Raw genomic sequence first — 27,632 nt, 5'->3', positions numbered from 1 at the left:
CGCGTGCCGGGTCGGGTTAGGCACTTATGGCACTATTAGTGCCATAAGTGCCAAGATTTTACTTTGGTTTTATTTTGGATTTCCGATGGCACTTATGGCAAGTGCCATCGGAAATCCAAAATAAAACCAAGTAAAATAGTCATCTTGGCACTTATGGCACTAATAGTGCCATAAGTGCCAACGGAATTTCAAAATAAAACTAAGTAAAATGATCATTTGGGCACTTATGGCACTAATAGTGTCATAAGTGCCATACATGCAGCACAAATACAGAAACAACATCATTTAAACTCTAAATGGAACATCTAAACCCTAAATAGATAATCTAAACCCTAAATGGAATATCTAAACCCCAAATGGATAATTTAAACCATAAATGGAATATCTAAACCCTAGGGGGAAGTGTGCACTTATGGCACTAATAGTGCCATAAGTGCCATACGTGCAGCACAGATCAGATCAGATCAGATCAGATATGTCGATGGCTGAAATCGAAGGAGGCGAAGATCAGATCTGCCGATGGAGGAGGCGGCGCAACGATCAGATCAGATCCACCGCCGCTGCCTCATCAGATCTGATCCACCGCCGTCTTATTAGTTCAGATCTGCCTTCGCCGTCGCCTCATCCTCCGCCACCTGACCGACCTCCTCCACGCCGCCGATTTCAGAGGACCAGATCTCCTCCACCGCCGCCGCCTTATCCTCTACTCCGACGAAGTCTGCCCAAGCCGCGAGAGCTCCGACGAATTCTTCAAGCTTGGCGCCGCTGGAGAGAGAGAGAGAGAGAGAGATGAGAAAGAGAGAGGAGAGAGAGAGAATGGTAGAATAGTCACGACATACAAAAAATGGCCAAAATTTGATATTGTATGTTGAATAGGGCCATTTGACCCAATTATCTCAAAAAGTTATTACCCTCTATATATATATATTTTATTAAAAATATATATAATTTTTCATTCCTTTTTAAGAAATATATTAGATTATTTAAATAAAATTATAATATTGTGACTCTTTTGTCCTCATTGATCCAGATTGATTTGATCCAAATAGATTTACCCTAATAACAATAACAATAACAACAACAATAATAATATAACGACTACGTATTGTGTATTATGTAATAGTAATTATCTTTCTTTTTTGGCCTAATCAACAATTTTGGATCTATTATTGAATATTATATTCTTATGACTTTATTATCTTAATAGTCGATTGAATATTAAATGAATTAGTCAAAATGCTTTCGTAACCTTCTGTGCATTAGAATGAAATTGAGGTTTTATATAAAAGAAAGAAAAAAAGAAATAAAAGCTCTTAAAAGCACAAGATCGCAGACTAGGGGTCCGAGACTCGAAAATGAGCTCGTCAATCAACAAAAAAAGCGAATAAGCAAAAAACGCGGGATAGCCTAAAAACTTCGCTAAAAACCCATTCGCACAAACACCTAATAGTAAGGAAAACCCATGTTGGTGTGGAAGTTAAAAGACATAATTATAAATTACATAAATTTAAAACTTGATTAATTTGCACCCTTATGCCTCACGAGAATTGCCACAACCTGTTCTCGAAGGAATTCGAGTTGCTCGGGTGTCATGTTCGATGTATCCATGAACATGATACAGTCATCGTGGATCTCCCTCTTGAGACAATTCTTCGTCTGGTATTCTTCGACAATTTTGTCGAGAGTGGTGCTCGTCGAGCCCATGAATTCGATACATTGGGGCGGAGCCTTCGAGCTTTGCGACGTCGTGCCCTTCGCCGCCTTTGCCGCTTTGTTTCCCATTGGCCGGAAAGATGAAATTTTCTCGCCCGAGGCCAAGGTAGTGAAGTCGCCGCTCTCACTCGTCTTTGTCCACCACACATTTATCCACTTGCATGAAACATCCTTGCTATGCGAGGTGTAGAGCATTTGGGCCTTGTTTCGGATCATGTCTAAGTGCTCGAATGATCACTTTCCGTTGGTCTCGACCCACGTCACCTCCCAAAGCTTGACCTCTGAACTCACACAAGCCGAGTGAAATATGATTTGCCGGAGGTTTAACGACGTATTCAAGATGGCGTTTACTTTATCGACGACTTGGCCCTAATAGTGCCCGCCTTTTTGATCGACACCACGAATGGCGTCGTTGGTTTCCTCCACCCACACCCGAGCGATGAGGTTGGTGTCCTCGGGGGTGTAAGAGTGACAACCCTTCTTCTCGCCTTGTGGCGATGTCGGCGTCGCCTCCTTGAAAGCCCGAGCCTTCTGGCGGCCTCATGGTTGTGGCTTCGCCTCTGCCTTGCCCTTGGCCTTCGCCCGTGCCTTCAGTCTCGTCGCCTAAATTAACCGTCAATAAGTCAGGATGATAGTATTCACCGGAAAGATTATCGGTCCAATAAGGAAAAAAATAATCGGGAGTATTTGGGTTGTTGGGATCCATCTGAATTTGAGAGAGAAATTAAGAGATGAAATAGGTGAGAGATTGGAGATAGATGAGAGATTGAAGAATGAATTTGAAGGTAGGGGGAGGAGGTATTTGTAGGAGAAGATTTTTTTTAAAGGTAAAATAGGCAAATAGCCATTGGGCAAAGAAAAAAAAATTAAAAAAAATTAAAGTTGCTACTGATATTGGAAAAAAATAAAAAAAAAATTCAAATTCGCGCATAACTGTTACAATTCAAAAAGGTCGATTTATTTTTTTTAGTTGCGCGTGCAATACATCCACATGAGCCACAACTCGAGCTGGGGGAGACTTGCATCAGTTGGCTCATCGTCACAACCGACTCGAATCGAAGTGATAAACCCCCTGATGTAGGTGCTCTTAGTGCATTGTTTTTCCTTTCTTTTCCTTCTCTCTCTTTTTTTGAGAACCTCCAACATTTTCTTCTTCTTCTTTTTTTAAAGAAATTTAAAGTTTGTTATTCTCTTTTAACTTTAATTATGTAATATGAAAAATATAATTTTTGATACATAAAAGGCACTTAATACTTGAATGTAATTAAAGTCTGCTTATTGATTTATTATTAAATCTTTATATTTCAGAATTATAACGTTAAAAATACAAATTTAGTTTAATAATTATAGTAAATTCTTTAAACATGCTAATGTACATTAGCATGTTTCGAAATTATTGAAAAAGTAGGATGCCAATTTTCACATCTCAAAAGAATACAATAATTTAACAAATAATTGTCATAAAAAAGTTAAAATAAATAATTATACTTATCTATTTCATGACAAGGACAATAGTGTCATATTTAGCATTTATCTATCAATAGACACGAAAAATGTCAAGAATGATTATTTATTCAACACACTATTAGATTGATGTATGTAATCATTATCTATTAATAATAGTATGATATATTTGTAAAGATGTCAAGTCAACCATATAAAATATCCATTACATGTTTTCTTTCAATCATTCTATATATTCAACACTTAAATACAAAGGAGAAAAAAAGATTACATTTTCAAAGGTGGACACTTAAAGCAGCAGGAACTCATATTAAACAAAACTTAAAAATCCCTTAATCTATAATTGCACCATATTATAACGGTAAAGCCCCTAAATCAAGGAAATTATCCAATGGGGTAACGAAACGCGAAGAAAGGCCGTGCAATGAACGCGCTGGAATGTGCGCGTAGGCGCCGTGCAACTAATTAGAGACCGAAAGCAGAACAAATGTTAGTGGGATGTGATTTTGGTGAGTAGGAAGCACGTGATCACCACACGCTGTCGCCCTCGCTTAACCGACACGCGTCTGTGTCTTTTTTCCCTCACCACTGTGGTAATGACACGATTTCATGATTCGTGCCCCAATTATTTGTTGCAATTTTGAATTTTTTCTTCGTTCACTTATCCACTAATTGCTTCTTCTTCTTCTTCTTCTTTTTTTTTTCCTTTTTTTTATAAATAATTTAACAATATTAAATAGCACAATTTAAAGGTTGCGCCATAAAGAACTCGAACCCAAGACCATTGGCCTTGAACATTAACCTTTTACCGTTTGACCAACACACACACACTTCCCCACTAATTTCTTCTCAATAATTTAAGGGTTAATGGCATGTAAATTACCAAACAATTTTCAAATTCTGGTTTAAATACCGTAATTCAATGTGTATCATGGAAATTCCTACACTATTAATTTCATCTGATTTAGCTACTTCTCAAATTTTCCGGCAAAAAATTGATGACTTGGACAACGGAAAATCCTATGTGGATTCGCCGGACCTAATCCTAAACACAGTCGTTTTGTTACCTTCAATAAATTCATCCATCACTCTTGTTTGACCACACTCTCTCTCCTCTTTACCTCCATTACTCTCTCTCTCTCTCTCTCTCTTCCTTCAACACTCACGCACACCTCTCAGATGCCTCCTTCCTCAACCAATCGCCGCCGCCCCTCAATCTCCGACGAGGCCGGACGGCGTCGGCTCCCCTCCATGTTGCCTCTCAACTATCTCTCTCTCTCTCTCTCAGTTCACGTTCACGCCGCCCACACTTGTTCCTCTCTTCCTTCTCAGGTCCCTTCTCCGGGGACTGCAGCAGCGGCGAACCGCCGACACCAACTCACTTCCCGACTCAACCCCAAGCGTGGGACCCTCATATGAACAGAGTCCGCTCCAATCTCTTCCTCTCTACAGAGTCGCACCCAACACCTGCCAGTCACCACCGCCCGGATATATTGCTGTCGAAAAAACAAAAGGTGTGTAAGTATGTAAATTGGTGGAAAAATTGAGGGTGGGTTTTGATAGGTAGGGATGTTAAGGGCTTGATTTTCGAGGGCTGTATTAGTTTGGAGGTTTGGGATGTTTTGAAGGTTTGGGAGGTTTTGTGTTCGTCTTTGGTTTTGGAGGGCTGTATTAGTTTGGAGGAGGGCTGTATATTGGCAGAAGGTTTGGGATGTTTTGTGTTCGTCTTTGCTTTTGCATTCTGAGTTCCATGAACTAAGATCCTTAGAAAAAGTCGCCCTCACGAAGCAGCGGCGCCGCCTGAACACCCTCTGTCTTGCAACTCTCCGATCTGGGCGAAAGCGCTGCCCCACGAAGTGCCGCCTCTTTTCTCGGCGACGGCGAAGACGCCGCCGCCTCCCTCTACTCACGACACCCCTGATGCCCCTATTTCTCTCTGATCTCCAACGACAATGGCTCACCGCCGCCACTGGTCTTTCTCCCCATCTCTTCCCCAAGTTCTCTTTGTACTCCAGCGAAAGACGACGAGGTCTCCGCCGATAGCAACAATCGCCGTCCGTCGCCCTCAACTTTTCAGAGCCAACACATTCAACATCCCAACACCCACTTCCTGACTCACTTCTCAGACTCGAAGTAAAACAAAAAACAAAAACAGGATCAAGACTCTAGTTTTCTTTCCTTCTTCTTTTTAAACAATCATGCTTTGACTGTTTCTTTGTAGACGGGCGGCGGGGATTTGCTGCTGTCGTTGATAAGCGTGGAGTTGGGAGTTTTGGGTGGCGACGCGGCAGAGTTTGTGCCGAGGCAGCTGCCTATGGTGGGGAGTGGGGTGGAATTAGAGAGACAAAAAGTTGGGTGTTGGGCTGAAATAGACACGTGGATGTCATGTGTAACTTTGATCCAGTTGGATGACACATAGACGCCAACATGGTTCCAGCGCAACTTTAAATAGACACGTGTATAGAATACCCAAAATACCCTTGCCGGAAATTGGCCGGAGTAACTAAATCAGACCAAATTAATAGTATAGTAATTTCCATGTTACACATTAAATTACGGTATCTAAACCAGAATTTGGAAATTGTTTGGTAATTTACATGCCATTAACCCATAATTTAATACTCACACTTTGTATAATAAATATATATGAAAAGAGTTGACCTCCCGTAAGACCGAATATATAGGTGAGATTGATTTGACCCAACCCAATCAGATGAGCCCAATCAGAGAAGCAAGAGCAGGAGCGCGGGTGGTGCGACAGAAGCTGTGAGGAGAGGACATGGGCGCGGCGGCTGGGGAGGGCGGGGACGCAGAACGGGCCTGGCAGAGCAGCGGGGACGCGAGCAATCGAGTAATTATTGTTATAAGAAAAAGTAATAATAAATGCTTCAAAAACATTACTTTTTTTCATTTACGTCGATTATTACTTTTCATCACAATAATAATAAATTCGAGCGATAGTGTACTTATTTTGGTCAAATTAGTATTATTGTAACAAAAAATATTTTTTATTTTTTTGATAAATTAACAGTATAAAGAAATTTAAAGGCTGGCCCACAGGAAACTCGAACTCAAGACCTTTGGTCTTAGGCATTAACCCCTTACCGCTTGGCCAACACACGCACACAACAAAAAGTAATTATTGATATAAAGAAAGATAATGTTTCTACTTTTCTTCATGTCGATTATTACTTTTCATCACAACAATAATTCCATTGAATTATCCGACCCAGACCCGTGACCAGATCTACCCCGGCCGTGCTCAAACTCGCCTAGACCCGCTGTTGGGTCCCCTGAGGGTTGAAAGGACAGGTGTATGAGGGGGGAGGGGAATACACATGTAGGCTATCTTCTCAAGTTCATTCAACTTGAATTTGAATCGGAGTAGTCTTGGAGCTTGTTACTTCTGCAGCTTTACACGAAAAGATGAAGTTTGGTTCTTGCAAGGACGGTCGTCAAATCCTCTGCATTTAATGCTCCGTACATGGCATTTAATGTTGCGTGTCTGATACTCCTCGGTTCAATCGAGAGTAGAGAGGTTGTTGGCACTCTCACTTTGCTTCAATTCTTCGATGACATGAATCCTTTGAGTAGCTTCTGACTAGTACTTGCATTTAATCTTCAGTCAGGGAATGTCTCATGATGCTTCAGTCGGAATGACTTCAGTTGGGCAGTCTTTGTCTATTAGTCAGCAAGCCAGAAACCTATTCTAAGCACTTTGAACTCTAACACTTGAGTTCAACGAAAAAGACTAAGGCTATAGAAAGGATCTAATGGATTTTGGTATCATCAAAACAAGGGCAAAGATATTTCATTCATTTCCCTACACCCGCGCTCCAGCCCTGACTTAACCTGCCTGATCTATACACTCGGTCTGACAGAAGAATTTTGTGATGTGAGAAAATGTGAATGCAATTTGATTTAACGCAATTCAGTTCTCTTCAAATTAACAGATTGAGGAGTTAATATACGCAAATAGATATAAGTGTGTAACTTGAAAATAATAATAAAAAATTAAAAGGGTTAATGTCTAAGTCTCAGAATTTTTGTTGAGTTGTGTCATAAAAAAAATAGTATCACTATCTGATCTCATGGGATGTATGAGAATCGTTATAGTTAAATACAATAAAAATTAATAATTCACTTATAATCAATCAAATAAGATAATATATTTGATGCATTGTAAAAAAAAATAAAGAAAATATAATAAGAAAAGATAAATTGCGAAAAGAATAAGAGGGAGATGAGTTAAAATAATTTTGTTAAAAATTTCTAATTTCTATAACTTTTAAATTTTGAAATTATTTTTTGTATAATATATATCAAATTAAATTTATTGTCATTATATTTAATTTGATATGTATATATGGATATATATTAAATATTCTACCATTAATCAAATTACATTATCTTTTAAAAGAAAATAATATAAGAAAAGGAAAGAGAAAATAAAAATAAAAATGTAGGATAAATGTGAATTGTAGAAGAAAAATAGGCATAATTCTTTTTAAAAATGATACTAGAAAGTATCTGTTAAAACTGTACTTTTATTTATTATATAGATATAAAGATAGATTGATATCAGGTTTTTAACATAAACAAAAGAAATTAAAATTAAATGAAAGAGTTTAGTGCCTCAAATTACCACAAGTAACACTTTGAATTCGTAAGAGTAATGTTAGTAGAAATATTGATAACAGAATATCTGTTGGGTCCCGTAGAATTACTGAACTAGTGTATGGGGGGATGGAGGAATACACCAGTAGGCTATTTTTGAAACTTTAAACTTCTTTTGTAAACTGATGTAAGTATCAAAATTGATACTGAAGTGAACAGTGTAAAGTAAGATCAGTTAAGAAAGGGTGTAGACTGATAGTGATATTGGTTCAGTAGATTAACTTCAGTGCGAGGAACTTGTCGACACACTGATAGTTCAAGTAAGGTTTCAGCCTAATCAGTTTTAAACAATCAGAGAAGTGTTAGAAATCTTACTAACTATCCAAAGATTTTGTTAGTTAGACTGATAACACTTGGAGTGGAAACGATTTTATGAAATAGCCTTTATGTGAATCACTTTGTCAGTTCTTAGGGTTTTTCTTTTCACTTTAACAACTTCAGTATGAATAAAAATTTGTGCACAGATAAGAGAAATGTAATTACTGAAAGCAATAAGAACACAAAGATTTTTACGTGGTTCGAAAAATAATTTCCTACGTCCACGGTCAGTTGATCACACTAACAATTCACTGGTGTTGTGCTTGCGGGTGCACAACAAATCTTGCTTCTGAAACTCAAGTTTCAGAGCCAACACACTAGGTTGGACTTTTCTCTTTCTTAACTCGCTGTTGCTAAGACAACACACGTCTAGCTTGCGGTGGTTAAGATTCTCTGAGTTCAGACAACCGTTTTGAACTCACTCTCTATCTCAAACACTCTTCTCACTCTGGTAGAAAAAAGTTCAGATCTCCAACTATAGATTACTGAGAACAAGCTCTCAAGTAATCGAAATCTAGGCTAAGGATGGGAAATATGTGCCTAGAAGCTTCTAAGAGAATGTTTGTATATCAGGTGAACTGATATTTTGCAATTGAAATTCTCTTATTCGATTCAAGGGTATTGGCTAAGTTTAAGCTGAGTCTTTAGTTTGGCAGAGCTTCAGCATATGTTCTTGAATCGGTGAGGTCGAAGGTTGAATCTTGAGCTCTATTTATAGGCGAATGAGGAGGAAAAGATTCGTTGGAGGGGATCCTTCAATCCTATCTGCCGTTTAACTTATCAATTCAAATTTGGCTCAAGTCTTCGTCCTCTATCTCATTTACGCCAAAAGAGGTATGGCCTTTCTGAGGTAGGAGATGGTGTTACAGTATAAGGTAACACGGAAAGGGAAACTCTGCAGGGTGAATGACGATTAACCATATCCTTGCATTAAATGCGGCGTGTACTGGAAGCAATAAAGTTGTCATTTGTTAACATTGAGTGTGTTATACGTTACTCCAACTTTAGTCTGTATCTACATTATCAGTCTGAGGTTTCTACTCGAAACATTCCTTTCAGTTGCATTGGATGCTCTTGACTGATCAAGTGTACTGAAGTGTTTCTCTAACACTTATACTTCAATGCAGATTCCGCATTAAATTAAGCCTTTAAATTAGGTGGACTTCAGTATTCAGTATGGTGTACAGTGTAGCTTCAGTCCTTCATACTCCAGTCTTCAAGACTTCAGCTATGCAATGACAGTTTTTATAAAATCAAATGATATTTTTTATTTAAATAAATGGTACGTAGTAGTATATTACAAATGACGCCGTTAATATAAGAAAATAATACTTTTAATCCATGCAAATGATATTTTGTATAAAAATAAATGAATATCACAAACAACGCTTTTAATAATAGAAAATGACATTTTAATTAATGTATGTAAATGATACTTTCGAATGGACGATAAATGATACTCCCTCCATCCACCAAAAATATGTCACAATTTCCTTTTTCGTCCGTCCACAAAAAATATGCCACATCCATTTTTAGTAGTAGGGTCCACACCATTCCACTCTCATTTAAAGTGGGACTCTTACTCCACTACCAATTTCACTCACATTTTATTAAAATCCGTGCCGAAAGTAAAGTGGCATATTTTTGGTGGACGGAGGGAGTATATCGCAATGATGCATTTCAAATGATACTTTTAATAACATAAAATGATCGTAAATGATATATTTTTTTATAAAATCAAATGATATATTACAAATAACACTTTTAATGTATGCAAATAACACTCTAATATATGCAAATGATAGTTTTGAATATTGCATATAAGGGCATGTGGAATTTTTTTTAATAAAAATTGGCAATTATAAAATAAAATGTTAAATCGGGCAAACCGGCCGGACCAGGCGAAACAGCACAACACAGGCGCATGTGGTTTAAACGCTGAAAGCTGCTCAATTGGCATAAGCTCCATTCCTTGAATAAATATTGTCTGACAAAGCGCATAGTGCGACTCTTTAATATTTGCCTCTTATTAGAAAAACTTAATCACATATATGACCTTATTTTATGGAAACAAACGTACAAGATCTCAACTACAAAAAAAAATAGTAACAAATTAATACTATAGACAAAATTTGTAAAAGAAAATGAACATACACGGAATCGATTCTGACACGTGAATATACATGCAGCCAACTGAAAGGAACGAAAGCACAAAAATCCGAATATGAATTTTTAAATATACTACTCCCTCCGTCCCAGCTTTTTGTATCAACTTTTAGTAGTAAAACGAGAGAGTCTTTCTCCAATGAGAATAAATAAAGTTACTACTAAATCCAAAAGGGTGGGACGTAGGGAGTATATTATTAAGAATGCAAATAGATTAAGAATAATGCATAACCACTATTAGACAAATACATGGTAACCAATAAATAACATGATAGTGTTTTTTCAGATGAATAATTAAGATGATAGTGTTAGCGTTGCGTAAGTTGCTGTGTTTCCATTATTCAAATTTTAAAAAGTAATAAAGCTGAATAAGAAGACATCATTAATTACATGAACCGAATTTAATTCGTCCATCAATGGATATCAAATTATTTACGTGTAATATATATATATATATATATAATTCTAATTAAAATAGATTTCATGAAATCAAAATATTGAACTTAAACTTTAAATTATAAGTCATAAACGATTAATTCTTAATTAATGCATGAATTTTCATTAATTTTACAATTTTAACGTGAGATTTGAATGTTGTAATAGCGTCACTGATTTTCAATTTACTGTAAAATAAATATCTCTATTTTTTTAATCAATGAAGAGATTATATGTCTAGCGTAATATTCTATCCGTCCCAGTTCAATAGTCTTGTTTCATTTCGACACGAAGATTAAGAAACTTGCTTTTTAATATAAAAGTGGTGTGATTCATTTTATTTTAGTCATTTAACTACACTCTTAAAATAGGAATGAGACTATTTTAATGGAACGTTCCAAAAAGAAAAACAAAATTATTAGAGTGGGACGGAGGGAGAACTAATCTAATCGAAAATACAAAGATTGTGTTGCCGGATTTGTGCGAGTCTGCCGTGAGGCATACAATGTCAATTTTATGACGAGGAAGAAAAGTTTATGGATATTAATTTGACAACCATTCGAAAAATGATAACATTGATATTGCAATATCTGAATAGTTGAATCTAAAATTACAAAATAGATCAAATACGTTTAGTAATCAACAATTAACTTATTAAATATGAAACTAAAAAATATAGCAAAAACTAATACTAATAAAAACAAGTAGAGTGCTTCGTAAGTATAAGAGATGCTAAATAGTCACGCTCTGGTTATCCACAAACTAGGTAAATAGAGAAAATTTTCATTAATTTAATTTATTTTATTAAATAAAAAAAGTAATTATTGTATTTTTTACATTATAGTTATTTTTTATAATTTTTTATTTAAAAAAATAAATTACCAAAACATAAAAAATAACCACAATATAAATAATATACTTCCTTCGTCCCATTACAAACGTCCCATTAATTTTAGTTACGGAAATTAAGAAATGTGTAGAAAGTAGATGAAGTGGGTTGGTGGAAATTATTTAAATATTAGGTATAGAGAGAGAATATATTGTCAAAAAAAATGAGACGTTTGTAATGAGACATCACACTATGGAAAGTGAGACAGTTATAATAGAGAGTAATAAATAATTAAATCTTTTTTATTTAAAATTATAAATTAAATAAAGCAATCTATTTACTTGATTAGTTTGTGGGCAACCACAGCCACAATGTGAATGTGTTGTATAAATTTAATGGTTTATTGTGTAAATAATTGACGAGTGACGACGGCAAAATTATCTAAATGTGGAAATTTCTTTGACTCGTGGGCCCGAGTGAGTCCTAGATCTGTATTCGATATAATTCGTTGGTCTAGTTGAGGATTTTTGGGCCTTTTCTGACTTGTAAAGGCCCAATTAGTTTGAGTTTGAATATTTAGATTGTGAAGTATATTATATTATAAAATTTCAAAGCAAAATTAATAGGAATAAAATCACTTGTTTCCCATTATTTACACTAGTGTATCTCCCGCGCTATGCGCGCGGTGATTGTCATCTTAGATTTGCATAAATTATTTATATATTTATATTTTCTTCTTCCACAAAAAAATAGTCATAGAAAGAGATGATACAAATTTTAATAAAAATTGTTAGTGTATTGTGAATGAATAAATGATCATATTTAAAAAGAAGTGTAAATAATTATAATTAATTATATTGTGAGTAAAGAAAAAAGATTCATCAAATCCATCACCTGATGCAAACTTTCCAAATTTATAATGAGACTAATTTTTGTGAACGTCCTTAAATGACAAAAATAGGCTATTTTTGTGGGCGTAGAGATCATAATTATAACGTAAAAAATGCATAATTTTATAATTTTGTAAAACTCAAATGCGGTATTCTAATTTCAAGTTAAATAACATTACATTTTGAAGAAATATTATTGTGATATATATATATATATATATATGTATATATATTATGTATTATCATTTTAATTAAATTATTATAACTTGCTTATTTTAAATCTATTTTTCACATATTATATATCAAATTAAAGGTCATTTCGTGAGCTTTCATTCAAGATGCACATTATATATTTTATCTAATACATAATTGCTTGAAATTTTTAAAAATATGTATTCTATCTATAAATAAAAAAAAGATAAAAAATAAAAGATTAATTTAATTTGACAGCTACTTTTTTTTTGAAATCAAATTTGACGGAATTTGACGGTTTCTAATTATGCTTAGTTGTTGGCAATTTTTTTTATTTTTAAATAGATACAATATATTAAATTTTATTTTAATTTTTTAACTACTATTTTTTCCAATTCCAATTATATCCTTCTAATTGAACTTATTTACATTTACTTTGCTTTTTATATATATAAAGATTATACAAAAATAACTTCAATCGCAACATAACTTGGTGAATATAAGAGTGGTGGCAGTACAAAAAGTTTGTTATTTTAACGGTTAATTGCTAAAAGCTTCATAAAATTTTAGCCAATTTTGATTTTAGACAAGTTTTACAAATCATGGCAATTGTAAAACTACTTTTTTTTTTGAATTACATGATATATATATATATAAGGTTGCGCTAAAATAAGACTGAATATTATACTATAAAATAAGACTCAATCTCAATTCTTGATCTTAATTAAATTAACGGCCAGATCTTATTTTAAATGGGTTAGCCGAATTGTTTTGAGGCTAATAATGTAATTGACTTCCTTTAATTAATATGGATCCCACGAATCATGGGATCAAGTTTTCCATATCTTTATGCTTTATCGGTAATCAAGATTTCATTCATGTTTTTTTTTTTCCTGAATTAGTAACATATTCTGCACAATTCTTTAGTTCAATTTTATGCTATTTTTTATTATTTTTATTGGTTGATTATAAGTGCACGAGTGTATACGAAATAATGCATTCAAAATGGTGAAGTGTTCATACCCAAATATAGGGTTGTTAATACCAATTTTATATTTTCATCATTCAATTTTTTTTTATTATTTTTGTTTGTTAATGTTGTATAGTTTGAACTCATGCTTCACCAGTAATCAGTTCTTGATTATTTGTTATTTTTTAACTTCGTATAAATCTTGATTATATTCTTTTTGAATTAGTAACATTTACTGCACAATTATTTATATCAATTTTCTGTTATGTTTTATTAGTTTTATTGGTTGTTTTTAAGTGCACGAGTGTATACGAAATAATTCATGTAAAATGGTGAAGTGTTCATACCCAAATACATTAAGAGATGGGCTGACACGAACTCTACTAATTCTACAACTTCTGCAGCTACCAAGGAACGTATGTTTCAGACGTTCTACGGCTCCAATAAATTTCTATTGCACAAATTTTTATACTGTATACTCATGAATTTTTCCCTACTTATGCATGAATATTAATTTTCAAGGATATGATACCCGCACCTGACCCTCAACTTCAAATTTGCGGGTATCGGGACGGGTGATGGTATACCCGATACCCGAATTTACAGCCCTAGTTTGGTCTATCGAATTGGTACTGTCTCTGTACATAATTAGCATCCTCAAACTGTGGCACATCAGATAAAGTCAGCTGCTGAGAAATTTGGGCAAGTAGTGATTTTCTCTCCAACTCATACTGCTTTTGGAGAGTTGCATACTTTTCCTGTAAATCATCATAATTCTGTTCCTGGGCAGCTGCAATCCTCCTTGTAGAACTTCTGTCATTTGACCATTGATAACTGTTAGAGGCCATCTCTTTTATTACACGATAAGCCTACTTTGTATTCCTATGGAGAAGACATCCACCGGCAGTAGCATCCACCATACTTTTTGTTAGACTAGTCAGACCATTATAAAAGTGAATGATCTGCTGATCATCCTTGAAACCATGTTGTGGACAGTTCCTGAGCAGCTCACGAAATCTTTCCCAGGCATCATGAATGGTCTCATTTCCAAGCTGGAAAAAGTGAGAAATCTCTGCAATGATTTTCTGAGCTTTTGAAGGAGGAAAATACTTTGCCAGAAAGCTCTGCACAAATCCCCCCATCCAGTAATAGCTTATCTGTCCAAACTCTTGAACCACTCATTCGCTCTGTCCCTGAGAGAAAATTCGAACATCTTCATTCTGATTGCATGCGGCGGCACCCCATTATGCTTAATAAAGTCGAAGATATCTAGAAACTGAGTGATGTGAGCATGTGGGTTTTCAGTAGCAGCTTGCACCATGTTTATCAATCCCAGCTTCAGCTCGAACGTGTTGGCCTACACAGTCGGTCCCCATCCGCCTCCTTGAAATTGATCAACCTGAGGTTGATACATGTGATTCAGTGGTGGCTCCGGTGGAGGAGCCCGGTTGCGCCTGCTCTCCTCTCTCTCTTCATTCAGCTGCCTCTGAAGGTCTGCCACTGCTTGCATAAGAACTGCAGGATCAAAGTTGTTACGTTGCTTTGCCTTAGTTTGCTTCTTCTTCTCGCAGTTGTCTCTTCTAAGCTGCTTTTCGATTTCCAAATTCAAAGGTACAAGCTGTTCCTTTCCTTTGGATCTCGTGATCATACACTAATGAGACAACAAACGAAAAGCAGAAACAGAAAGCAAAAACTTAAAATAAAACTAAAACTTAAAACGCCTGAAATACTGCCTAAGTCTAGTTAGAAATATTAAAGTAAATTCTAAATAGTCCCCAGCAACGGCGCCAAAATGTTAATCACTATTTCTATAGCGAAAATAACTGCAACTAAACAGTGAAATTAATTGTAGCACGAAAAATAGTAAGCTGAGTATCGTATCCACAGAGACTATTATACCGAATCACTCTAAATAATCCTAACCAAACTTTAGTAATATTCAGGCAAATCACAACTATGATGAACAATTAAGAATTAACTTGCTAAAAATAAAATAAGACAAATAAACAGTAGTGAATAAAACAAATATGAAAGATTCTGACCCTAGGGATGTACTATCGTTAATCAAACACATGCATTCAATCTATTGTTTCAATTACCAATTTTAATCCAACCCTGATGAAAGATCACAGAATTATTCATAAGCTTCTCTAACAAATACCTATGAACGTAGATTAATTAACCTCTTTTCGCATTCAAGACTCCAATGAATAAATTAACTCCAAATAGAACATAAAGAATAGCTTTCTATAGCTTCACCTATCGCATTCAAGACTCGAGGCTAACACTATATTATGCATTCCTGAAACGGCTGAACAATTATCGCATTCAAGACTCAAACTGAACAGCTAGACATGTAAACTATTGGCTAGATAATTCAAAAAAAAAAAACAAGCACCAGGAATCATGAATCACAAGTTGGAGGGCAAATTGATATCAATAAATCAAACACACATATTTAACTAACTATGTACAAACCCTAGGCTCAGATTAAAAGATTACCCAGACATTAAAAAATAAAACATGAACATAATTAATAAGAAAGCAATTGTAAAACTAAATTATATAAAACCGTAGTAAACGAATGTAACAGCTTGAATCTTCAATCTTCAGTCTTGCAGAAATCAAATCCAAGCTCTAAGAACTAGAAAGCAATAAAATTCTAAAGCTATGAAACTGAAAAATAAAAGCTAGGAACCCTAGATAGGTCAAAAGATGACCTATTTATAGTCTTAGAGTAAAAACAGAGTTTAAAAACGAATAAAACACAAAAATCCGAAAAAACCCGTAAAAACTCCCGGATTGGCGGTCAACACAGCGCCCGCCGAGTTGCTCTCTTTTGCCTTCAAACTCGGCGACCACCGAGTTCTAAAAACCAAGTATAAAATTCCTCCAAGGACTTCGGCGACCTGGTCGGCGGTCGCCGAAATGGGCGCCGAAATCTCTCCTATTTTTGCCCCTAAACGGCAGTCAACGGCGTTTGACCGTCGTTCCGTCTTTTTCTCGACTCTAGCTCAAAATCTTCATCTTATCTTGATTTCCTGGCTCGATTCTCTCACATTTCTTTCCTTAGACGTATTCCTTACGAAACATGCTCCAAGAAATACTCATTCCTGTGTTAAAACAACCAAAACTATACCCAACCGTGAAATCATGAATTTATATGCAATGAACTCCAAACAACCATAAAACGAGCATAATTTCAACTTAATCCACAGAAAATAAACCATATAAACTATGCAAAATGAGTGTTTATCATAGGCTCAAGGCTTTAACTGATATTCGCGTAGAGCTTCAGTCTTGATTTTAAAACAGATGAGTGTTATGAATCTTACTGATTATCCGAAGATTTATCAGTTAGACTAATAACACTGGCAGCGAAAAACTTATCTTTTGAAAAAGCCTTTGATTAACAAGTTGTCAGATTATAGTTTCACTTTGCAGTTAATCAGTTTTAGTTAAAGAGACGTTTGTGCACAGATAGGAAAGTAAAACTGAAAGCGATAAACGACAAAGGATTTTTACGTGGTTTGGAACAAGTTCCTACGTCCACGGTCAGTTGATCACAGTGAAAAACACTCTGGGCTAGTTCTTACGGGTGCACAGCAAACCTTACAACTGAAAATCAGATTTGCAGTACCAACACACTGGGTTGGATTTCTCGCTCACTCTTAGCACGCTAAGACACAACAATGCGTTTTCAGCGGATGGCTAAGATCTCTTGGAGTCAGAAAACTGGTCTGAACTCCACTCTACTCAAACACTCTTTTCGCTCAATTGAAATGAGGTTCGAAGTACCAACTAGATCACAGAGAACATGCTCTCTGTAATCGGAACTTAGGCTTTGGATATACAATGTATTTGCCTAAGGATCTAAAAGAATGTATGAAATCAATAGTCTGATTTTGGGTTTTGAGTATTTTCTTCTTCGATTCAAATCTTTGAAAGCTTTGAATGGCTGAGTTGCAATTTTGGCAGCGTTTCAACTTGTGCTTTTGAATCGGTGATGGTTGAAGTGATCCTCGAGCTCTATTTATAGGAGAGGTCTTGAATAGATCCGTTGACGGAGATGGTCTTCAAGAATTCATCCGTTGTGAGAGTAATTCGAATTTGGTTGAGGCTTCAATCTTCGAGGTTCCTTGTTTGGTGAGAAATGTCGTCTCAGGTACAAGAGGTAAGGCTCATCTGAAAAGTAATCACCAAAACGGAATGCTCTACAGAGAAAGGACGATCCTCAGTATCTCTGCATTTAATGCGGCTGTACTTGAAAGTGTGTGGCTTCCTTTTAACTCTAGAGTTTCAGTCCGAGGAAGAATGTCAATTGATACTTGACTTTAGTATCAGTCCGCTAAGTCCACGTAGCCAGCATTTGATGAATCGGTCATAACTAATTCTTCAGTGAGAAACCCGTTCAGTCAAAACATCAGTATTTGACTTGGCCTTTCTTCATTGCAACTTCAGTTGAGTTCTTCAGTCTTCAGTTTTCAGTCCTCTGGTCTTCAGTCTTCAGTCTTCAGAACACTAGACAAACTAGAAAGTGAACTCCAACAGTTGAGTTCGGAAAGTTCTAGTTTATTACAAAGAAAATATAAGGATTTTGGTATCATCAAAACTAGGGTTAGGATATTTCATTAAGTTCCCAAAACCTATATGTGTGTATCTATTGTAAAGATAGGGAAACACACATTTTTTTCTAAATAATTATTATTTTTTAACTCTTACATCTAAATGCTTTATGTTAAACATTATAGTAAAATCACATAGAAGTGAAATGATTAGTATTCCATCCGTCCACCATAAGTATAACACTTTTGCTATTTTTGGCGTTCGTTAAAAGTATAACACTTTTTTTTTAGGATATGATCCCACCATCTACCATTATACCTTACTCTTACAAATATCCTTATTCACAAAAAATTCAACCATGAGTCATACTTAATTTAACTTCAACCATTCATTTTATATATGGTGGAACCTTTTAACTAGTAAAAATATATCCACTAACTTGTTTCATTAAAATCTGTGTCCCGCCAAAGTGCTATATATATACTTATGACAGACAGATGTATTATAATCTTCAAATATTAAATTAAAATACATATTAGAAACATCTGAAAAATAAATCTTATAAAAACTAGTTTTTAAAATAAAGTAATGAAGTTATGAAACCAAATAATGAGAAAAATCTCAATTAAATTAGACAACTCACTAGTTTTTCGGGGATAATCCCTATTTTCGATCCAATCATATAGGATTATTGGGCTCTTAACTCTCAAATTATTGGTCTATTTACGCCAACCCACATGTTTCGAATAAGAGTAGCATCCCTAGTTCTTTCTAGCTAATATATGAGCTAGGGCTGATAATTTTCGACACGACACGAAAACACGATATGAAACCGCACGAAATTAATGGGTTAGTAACACGCACGATAAGGTTTTGGTCCTTATCGGGTCGACCTGATAAGAACCTGATAATTTCGGGTTGGGTTCGGGTCGAATTCAGGTGACCCGATAGTGATATTATTATTTTTATTAAATATTTATTTTAATTTTTTAATTTTTGATTTCTAATTTTTTATCTTCACTTCAGTTTAGGGTTTCAATATCTTCCATTTTTCCAACTTCCGCCGCACACCCAAGTTTATCTTCACTTTAGTTTAGTTTAGGGTTTCAATATCTTCCATTTTTTAACTATTGTTTCTTTTATTATACTTTTATGCCTCATTCTAAATTCTTCCTATGTCGATTGGATATGTTGAGCATATGTGACGAATCTTGTATTATTATTATTATTATTATTATTATTATTATTATTATTATTATTATTATTGTTGTTGTTGTTGTTGTTGTTGTTGTTGTTGTTGTTGTTGTTGTTGTTGTTGTTGTTGTTGTTGTTGTTGTTGTTGTTGTGAATGAATCAAATCAAATTCGTGTTGTTATCAAGTCGTGTTGGGAACCTTGTGGAATATCCTAATCCTTGTTTTGATGATACCAAAATTCATAGGTCTTCATTGTAATAGACTAGAACAGTTTTGAACTCAAGTGTTAGAGTTCGTTTCTAGTTTAGCTTGCAGTTCTGAAGACTGAAGACTGAAGACTGAAGGACGAAGGACTGAAGACTGAAGACTGAAGATACCAACTGAAGTATCAGTTGAAGAATCAGTTTGGAACTGATTACTTAATGCGTGTCGCGGACTGATACTAAAGTCAAGTATCAGTTGAACATTCTTCATTGGACTGATATTCCAACGTTCAAAGGAAGTCACGTACTCACAAAAGTACAGCCGCATTAAATGCAGAGATCTCGGGATCTTATATCTGCAGAGGTCATTCCTATTTGGTGGTTACTTTATCAGAGACGTCACATCTCCTGTCCCTCAAGAGAGCCATTTCCACCAGACAAGGAACCTCGAAGATTGAAGCCTCAGCCCAAATTCGAATTGCTCTCCAACGGAAGAAATCTTGAGGATGTTCTACGCCAACGGATCTATTCAAGAGTTCTCCTACAAATAGCGCTCAAAGATCACTTCAATCTTCACCGATTCAACGACATAAGCTGAAGCTATGCCAAAATCGTTACTCCGCCTAAAGCTTAACCTCCCCAAAGCTTGAATCGAAGAAGAGAATTCCAAAACCAAAACCAGTCACTGCTGATTACATACATTCTCTTAGACCTTAGGCAAACCTCTGTTTACCCAGAAGCCAAGGTCAAACTTGCTCCAAAGAACTTGTTCTTTGCAGTATAGTTGGCACTCGTTCAAACCTCCTTTTAGATAGAAAGATTTGAGTGTTTGAGTGATTCGGAGTTCAGGAAGGTACTCTGACTCTGAGAGTCTTAGCGCGGGTTGTGCTAAGCAAGAGAAATCCGACACGAGTGAAGTGTGGGTACTGAAGAAGGGTTTTCTTCAGTGGTACGGTTGTGTGCACCCGGCAAGCACACGGTTTGGTTTGCAATGCACCTGTTAAGCACTTGCGGAGTGGATTGTTGGTCTGATCAACCGACCGTGGATGTAGGAAAAGGGTTTTTCCGAACCACGTAAAAGTCTCTGTGTTGTTTACAGCTTTCAGTTTTACTTTCCTACTTGTGTTGTTTCAATTGATAAACTGAATACTGAATAACTGCAAAGAGAAACCTAAAACCAACAACGTGCTCAACCGAGGCTATTGCGAAACTAAGTTTAATTTCCGCTGCGTATGATATCAGTCTGACTGATCTATCTTTTGATAGTCAGGAAGAGTGTTATCATCTCTGTTTTAGCAAACTCGACTGAAGCCCATAAGTGCATCAGTTAAGTTGCAGCAACTTAACTGATAACTCCTTACTGAAGAGCTTTCAGTATCAGTCGTCAACCCTGTTTGGTCAAAACTGTTTTCAGTTAACAGGCGTCACTGTTTGCGTGTAAAGTTTCGTTTAGATCTCTTTCTGGAGATCCCTCACTTCGAAGAGATTTAAAAATAGCCCATAGGTGTATTTCCCCCCCCATACACCTATTCGAGACCCCCGGGACCTAACAGGTCGTAATCAGATCGTGTCGTTATCAGATCGTGTCGCTATCGTGACGTGTTAATCCGGTTCAAATCGTGTTGATATCGAGTTCGTGTCGGGTTCGAGTTTAGGTGTATCAGGTCGGGTTCGGGTTGGATTCGAGCATTCTCTTATCAGGTCGGGTTCAGGTTTGGCCTTATCAGGTCGGGTCGATCTGATATCGACCCGATAACGACCCGACCCGCACGATTTGCCAGCCCTTGTGAGCTACGTTATTTGCATCTCGCCTAATATGCCATATTCATAAATTTGATGTCGTAACTAGAGTGATTCGACAACTCTCAATTATGGCTCGAAATTTGAAATTATCAATCAGATTATGTCACGCTGTGTGTCATATTTTGGATATTCAAGATTATGTTGATAACATAAATTTAAATCTATTGTGCAAGAGGCCGATTGATATGCTGCTCATTTATTTTAAATATTTAATATTCATTACCAGAAAATGCAAGATTATGCTGATAACATAAATTTAAATCTATTGTGTAAGAGGCAGATGATATGCTGCTCATTTATTTTAAATATATTTTTTTTTTAAACTCGAAAAGAGATCGTTAAGCTACGAAACCTGAAGACACTAGCAATCCCATAAATCAGGATAGTCGTCCATCTCATCTGACCAACGTCTATGTACTATATTATTCATTGCCCTCATGCTATCACTATTGCTACAATCAACTACAAAGTCCCTCGGCTTGTAGTCCATTTCCCCTGCATTCCTGAGACGACCTTTTATGCTACCTTCCGGAACCGCTTGCATCGGCTCCCTTCCCATGCCCTTTCCCGTGCCCTTTGGGCGGCCACGTCCCCGCTTGGTCGTTTTGTCCGAGAGCATTTTCATTCCCTGACTAGCCTGCTCTTCTAACTGACTAATGCGACTAGCAATATTGTCCGGGCCAAGAGCGGACAAATCCTTGTTACCTTCATGCGAAACACCCCCTCTTTTGTCCAAAGTTGGGTCACGTTCGCGAGCAACAACTGTGTCGTCAATAATCGGGCTGTTCAAACCCGCGCCATCTGGAGCCTCCATCTCCAAAGTTTCCTCCACATCCGAGTCCTCCTCGTTAATGACCAAGTCACTATCTTTAATAATCACATCTTTATCCCCCTGAATCGGAACCAAGTCTTTTTCCAACAAATTCGGCCCAAATAAATGAACCCCGAAAGACGTTCCAGAAATAGGATCAACACCCATATCCAAAACAGTCTGGGCATTATTCTCCAAGTCAAGAGCCTGAAATGCGTTCCGCGTCTCAACAGCCTCTTTCTCAAGAACCGGAACAGCAATCTGTTTTGTTACCGCCTGTTCGGTAACCTTTGACCAAGCCACAGATCTTGGCGCTGAAGAATTACGGTGCCTAACATCACCGGACATTTATTTTAAATATTTAATATTAGTTACCAAAAAATACAGCTTTAACGACCAAAAAATTGATCGTTAAAACCGAAAAATGGTCGTTAACACAATTAACAACTATTTTAATCGATCGTTATTTGCATGGTCGTTTCAAATAAAAAATTAACGATTGAAAATTCGACTATTAAATTTAACGACCAAAAATCCAGTCGCTATAAATATTAGTCGTGGTTGTATTTTTTTTTAACGATCGAATTTTTTATTATTAAAAGAAATTTAAAAAGTTTTAATATATATATATATATATATATATATATAACAATCTAGTTTTTTGCCCCACGATTATTTCAATATTTCTAATATATTTTGGACTCAATCGCATACGTTTTGACGAAGTTAATTCCCAGTGGGTCACCCATCTTAGTAGTGCTCTAGTATAAGTCAAGCACGATTAACCTTGACGTTTGTTTAGTGTAATCACCAATGTAGAACATATGTATTATTGATATAACTAGCACATATTAATTCATTTAAACTCTATTTCCATATACAATACCATTCATGCATAACCTTAAAGTATGTTGAAAGGATATCTAAGACTTGTGGTGGTGTGCCCATAAATATCGCCTACAACGGAAAGCTAAAAGAACGCAAGAATTGACGTACGGTCGAAATAATTCACTATTTGTGGTGAAAATTTACAATTACAGAGTTGTCTCTTGAATAATGAATATATGCCTCTATTTATAGGCAAACTATTAGGAATTCTAGTAGGAATAGGACTCTACTTAGACTTAAAATAGGACTAAAATTCTTTATATTTATCTCTTTCTTCATAATAATCTCCTTCTTTAGCGGGATTTTGATAGTCTTCAAGATAGGTCAATCCCAGGACATCTTGGCTGCGGGGTTGCTAATAACGTTGTTATCGTTGGATTGACCTTAATCTTCTAGTCTTCAAGGAATGCATATTTTTGTCCTCATATGGTGTCGTCGAAAGAGTGATGATAAAAATAACGATTGATTTTAAAATAATAATAAAAAATAATATTATCTTTAATATTTAAAAAAATATTATTGTTAAAAAATAAAGATTGATTTTAAGAAATCCTCAACGAGTTTAAAATAAGACTAAATATAAAAATAATTTAAAAATAAAAATATTAATGTTAACGACCGATTGTAAAACTATTAAAAAATTTAACGATCGAAATAACGACCAATTGTAAAAATATTAACGATCGAATTTTTGGTCGTTAAAAAAATAAAAAATTATATACAAATAAATTAAATAAAAAATAAAAGAAAAAAAATTAACGACCAAATTTTTGGTCGTTAAAAAATATTTTTTAATAAAAAATAATGAAAATAAATGATATTAACGACCGAAATTCGATCATTAAAAAAATAAGAAAACATAAAAAAAATATTAATGACCGAATTTTGGATCAATTAAAAAATATAAAAAATAAAAAGAATAAAAAAATATTAACAACCGAAAACCGGTTGTTAAAATAATAATAATAAAAAAGATAAAAAAAAAATCGATCGTAAAATCGTCATAAAGGCCACTAATTTAGAAACCGAATATTTCAATCGAAATTATCGATCGTTTTATAACGTTTTTCCTAATGTGACTTAGTTCACGTTAATATTTTCTTAATATTATTTTTTGCTTTAAGTCATCATAAATTATTATTAGTAACATTAAATTTATAAACTATATGTAAACATCAAGGCTCTATTCCTTTTTTTTCCCTTTACCTTCAAATATATGAATAAATCTCGAGGCCTTCAATTTGTAATTTGTAAATCCGGTGATCCAATAGCAATTTATGAGGTGTTAGCTATAGAATAAAAAATAAAACAATACAAAGTAAAAATAAATAATATTGATATATATATATATACACACACACACACAGAACCAATCATCTACCCACCGTAGGCAAACATACCACTGATGTGGCAATTGTAATTAGAGTAAGATAATTTTAATTCATATATATATGAATTAAATGTCATCGATACTCACAAAAACGCTCGCAAATGATGAACTGATTATATCTATTCTCATATGTGTAATTTGTTTCTTCATAATATCTGTCACAATTATTGAAAAAATAATATACTCGCATGATCATTTTGAAGAAAAAAAATATAATATTTGACCAGTAATTGAAAAAATACAGACTCTGGTCATTTTTTACGTTTTAAGACTATTTTGCCCTTAATTAGTACGGACTAGATTCGAGTTGAATTCGAGTTTGCGCGTGGTTAGGCAAATATGGCACTATTAGTGTCATTAGTGCCATATACTTAGTGTTGCACGAATGGTAATTATCGACATATTAGTGCTATTAGTGTCATATACCTGTGTGCTGATATTATTTAGTTGAGGTGCAATTATGTGACCACTTTGAACACTTCCCCGTAGGATTTAGATTATCCATTTATGGTTTAGATTATCATTTAGGATTTAGATTCCCCATCAGAATTTAGATTTTCCATTTAAGGTTTAGATTATCATTTAGGGTTTAGATTCCCCATTCAGAGTTTAGATAATTCATTTAAGGTTTAGATTCTCCATTTAGCGTGTTGCACGAATTATACTTATGGCCATATTAGTGCCATTGGTGCCATATACTCTCTATTATGTAGTGTTGCACGAATGGTACTTATGGCCATATTAGTGTCATTAGTACCATATACTTAGATTTTTTTTTTCGGTGGCACACCCACGCGCAAACCCGAATCCGGTCTGCCCTAATTAAGGACAAAACAGTCTTAACACGTATTAAATGGTCAGATTTTGTGTTTTTTCAATTAGTGGCCAAATATTGTGTTTCCTTCTTCAAAATGGCTATTTCAAAAGCGCCATCTGGAACAATATATACTCACATGACCATTTTGAAGAAGGAAACATAATATTTGGCCACTAATTGATAGAACACAAAATCTGACCATCTTTTACGTTTTAGGACTGTTTTGCCCTTAATTTGGGCAGACCAAATTCGGGTTTGGGCACGGGTTAGACACACATGGCACTATTAGTGCCATTAGTGCCATATATTCAGTGCTGCACGAATGGTACTTATGGTCATATTAGTGCCATATACATGTGTGCTGATATTATTTAGATGGGTACAATTGTATGAAAATTTTGAATACTTCCTGTAGGGTTTAGATTATTCATTAAGGATTTGTATTATCATTTAGGGTTTAGATTCCTCATTTAGGGTTTAAATTATTTATTTAGGGTTTAGATTCTCCATTTAATGTGTTGCACGAATGGTACTTATGGTCATATTAGTGTCATTATTGCCATATACTTAGATTTTTTGTTTTTGTTTTTGTTGGCACATATATATGGCACTAATAGTGCCATATGTGTCTAACCCGCGCACAAATTCGAATTTGACCCAAATGCAGTCCGCCCTAATTAAGGGCAAAATAGTCTTTACACGTAATAAATGGCTAGATTTTGTGTTTTTTCAATTAGTAGCCAAATATTATGTTTTCTTTTTCAAAATGATTATTTCAAAAGTGCTCTCAGTATTTAATATATTAGAAATTTAGATATACATTGAAGTTGTTAGACAAGTGGCCAAAAAACGAGTGCATTCCGCCGGTCTCATCGCCTACGACATAAATTTACTTTCGGCGATTACTCAAAATCCTCAATTAAAACAGCCAAATATTATTTCAAAATGATTATTTCAAAAATGCTCTCATTATTTAATATATTAGAAATTTAGATATACATTGAATTTGTTAGACAAGTGGCCAAAAAACGAGTGCATTCCGCCGGTCTCATCGCTTACGACATAAATTTATTTTCGGCGATTACTCAAAATCCTCAATTAAAACCTAGTTAAAAGTGAATGAATATATATATGTGTCACGGTCAACATTAATGGGCCGTAACCGTAATTGTCTCTCTCTCACTCGATATTTATAGTAAAGAGATATAGGAAAGATATCATTATTTAGTCCAAAATGTACGTGTTCTTTTAGAAATATTTCATATGTATGATAATGATATATTTGATCATTTTATTGGTCTCGAAGCGAGTAGTTATTGATGTATGAGGAGGAAAAAATACACCTATTAATTTTTGTTGTTGTTGCATATATGAATAATTGGCTTTTAAAGACAAGACTATTCGGCTAACTATGAATAATTGGTTTTTAAGTGACTTGATCAACACACAGTAAATGAGGTGATGTTTGTCCAAATGGATGCTTTGTTTAAGTGATACTCAGTTAGCTAATAACTTGCCGATAGCAAATTGTTTATCAGTTTGGACTTGTAACTAATACATGTACAAAAAGTGATGGTTAAGCTACCTGTGTTGTATAGAAAATCTAAAGTAATTTATCAAGTTATTTAAGTCATCTAATTGGGTCAATTGATAAAAGTATGTTGATGATATCATGTTAGTGTGTTGATTATGATAGTTCAATAACACTCATGTAAAAACAGAATGTAAAGCACACAATGTTTAACTTCAAAGAACCGTACGTGTTAGGAACAAAAATTATTGTGGAAATTATACTCAGATAAAAGTGACTACATATATTCCCTCTTAAAAAAAAGAAAGTGACTACATATATATATTTAGGGGTGCATTAACTTTTTTTTGTTGTTGCAAATTTATCGTAAGAAAATGAGAAATAAAAGAAAATGGAAAATTTTTATCACATTTTTTAATCTGCACCTTTTTTTAATCTCATATTTTTAAGGTCAGGAAAACCCAAGAAAATATTATCACATTAATATTCAAAATAATATTATCATGAATTGAAGTAAAAATAAGAATTAAAAATGCTTGAATTTTTTTCATCATGAATTGAAGTAAAAATAAGAATAAAAAATTATCCGAATTTTTTTTCATCATGACCGTGAAAAATTATATATTCTACACAACTTATGAAAATAGTTAAAATAATATAAACCATTGCATATCTTGAATTAATATAAAATAAATTTTAAGTGGAAGTGTAAGAATAGTAGCGTCGCCCTACTTTCGTGACTTAATTATAATGAGATGGCCGTAGGCAGGAGTG

At 34.8% G+C, this 27,632-nt stretch overlaps 1 non-coding gene across 1 annotated transcript; it reads left to right on the top strand.

Annotated features, from left to right (window-relative positions):
* The first annotated feature begins 14,632 nt into the window (after window positions 1-14,632).
* On the top strand, window positions 14,633-14,739 carry LOC131013809 (small nucleolar RNA R71). The gene has a single exon (XR_009097888.1). It is a non-coding gene; the product is annotated as a small nucleolar RNA R71 (small nucleolar RNA).
* Window positions 14,740-27,632: the final 12,893 nt, after the last annotated feature.

Source organism: Salvia miltiorrhiza, chromosome 2 (assembly GCF_028751815.1).
Source record: "Salvia miltiorrhiza cultivar Shanhuang (shh) chromosome 2, IMPLAD_Smil_shh, whole genome shotgun sequence".
Taxonomy (NCBI): domain Eukaryota; kingdom Viridiplantae; phylum Streptophyta; class Magnoliopsida; order Lamiales; family Lamiaceae; genus Salvia; species Salvia miltiorrhiza.
This window is presented reverse-complemented; position numbering and strand designations above follow the sequence as displayed.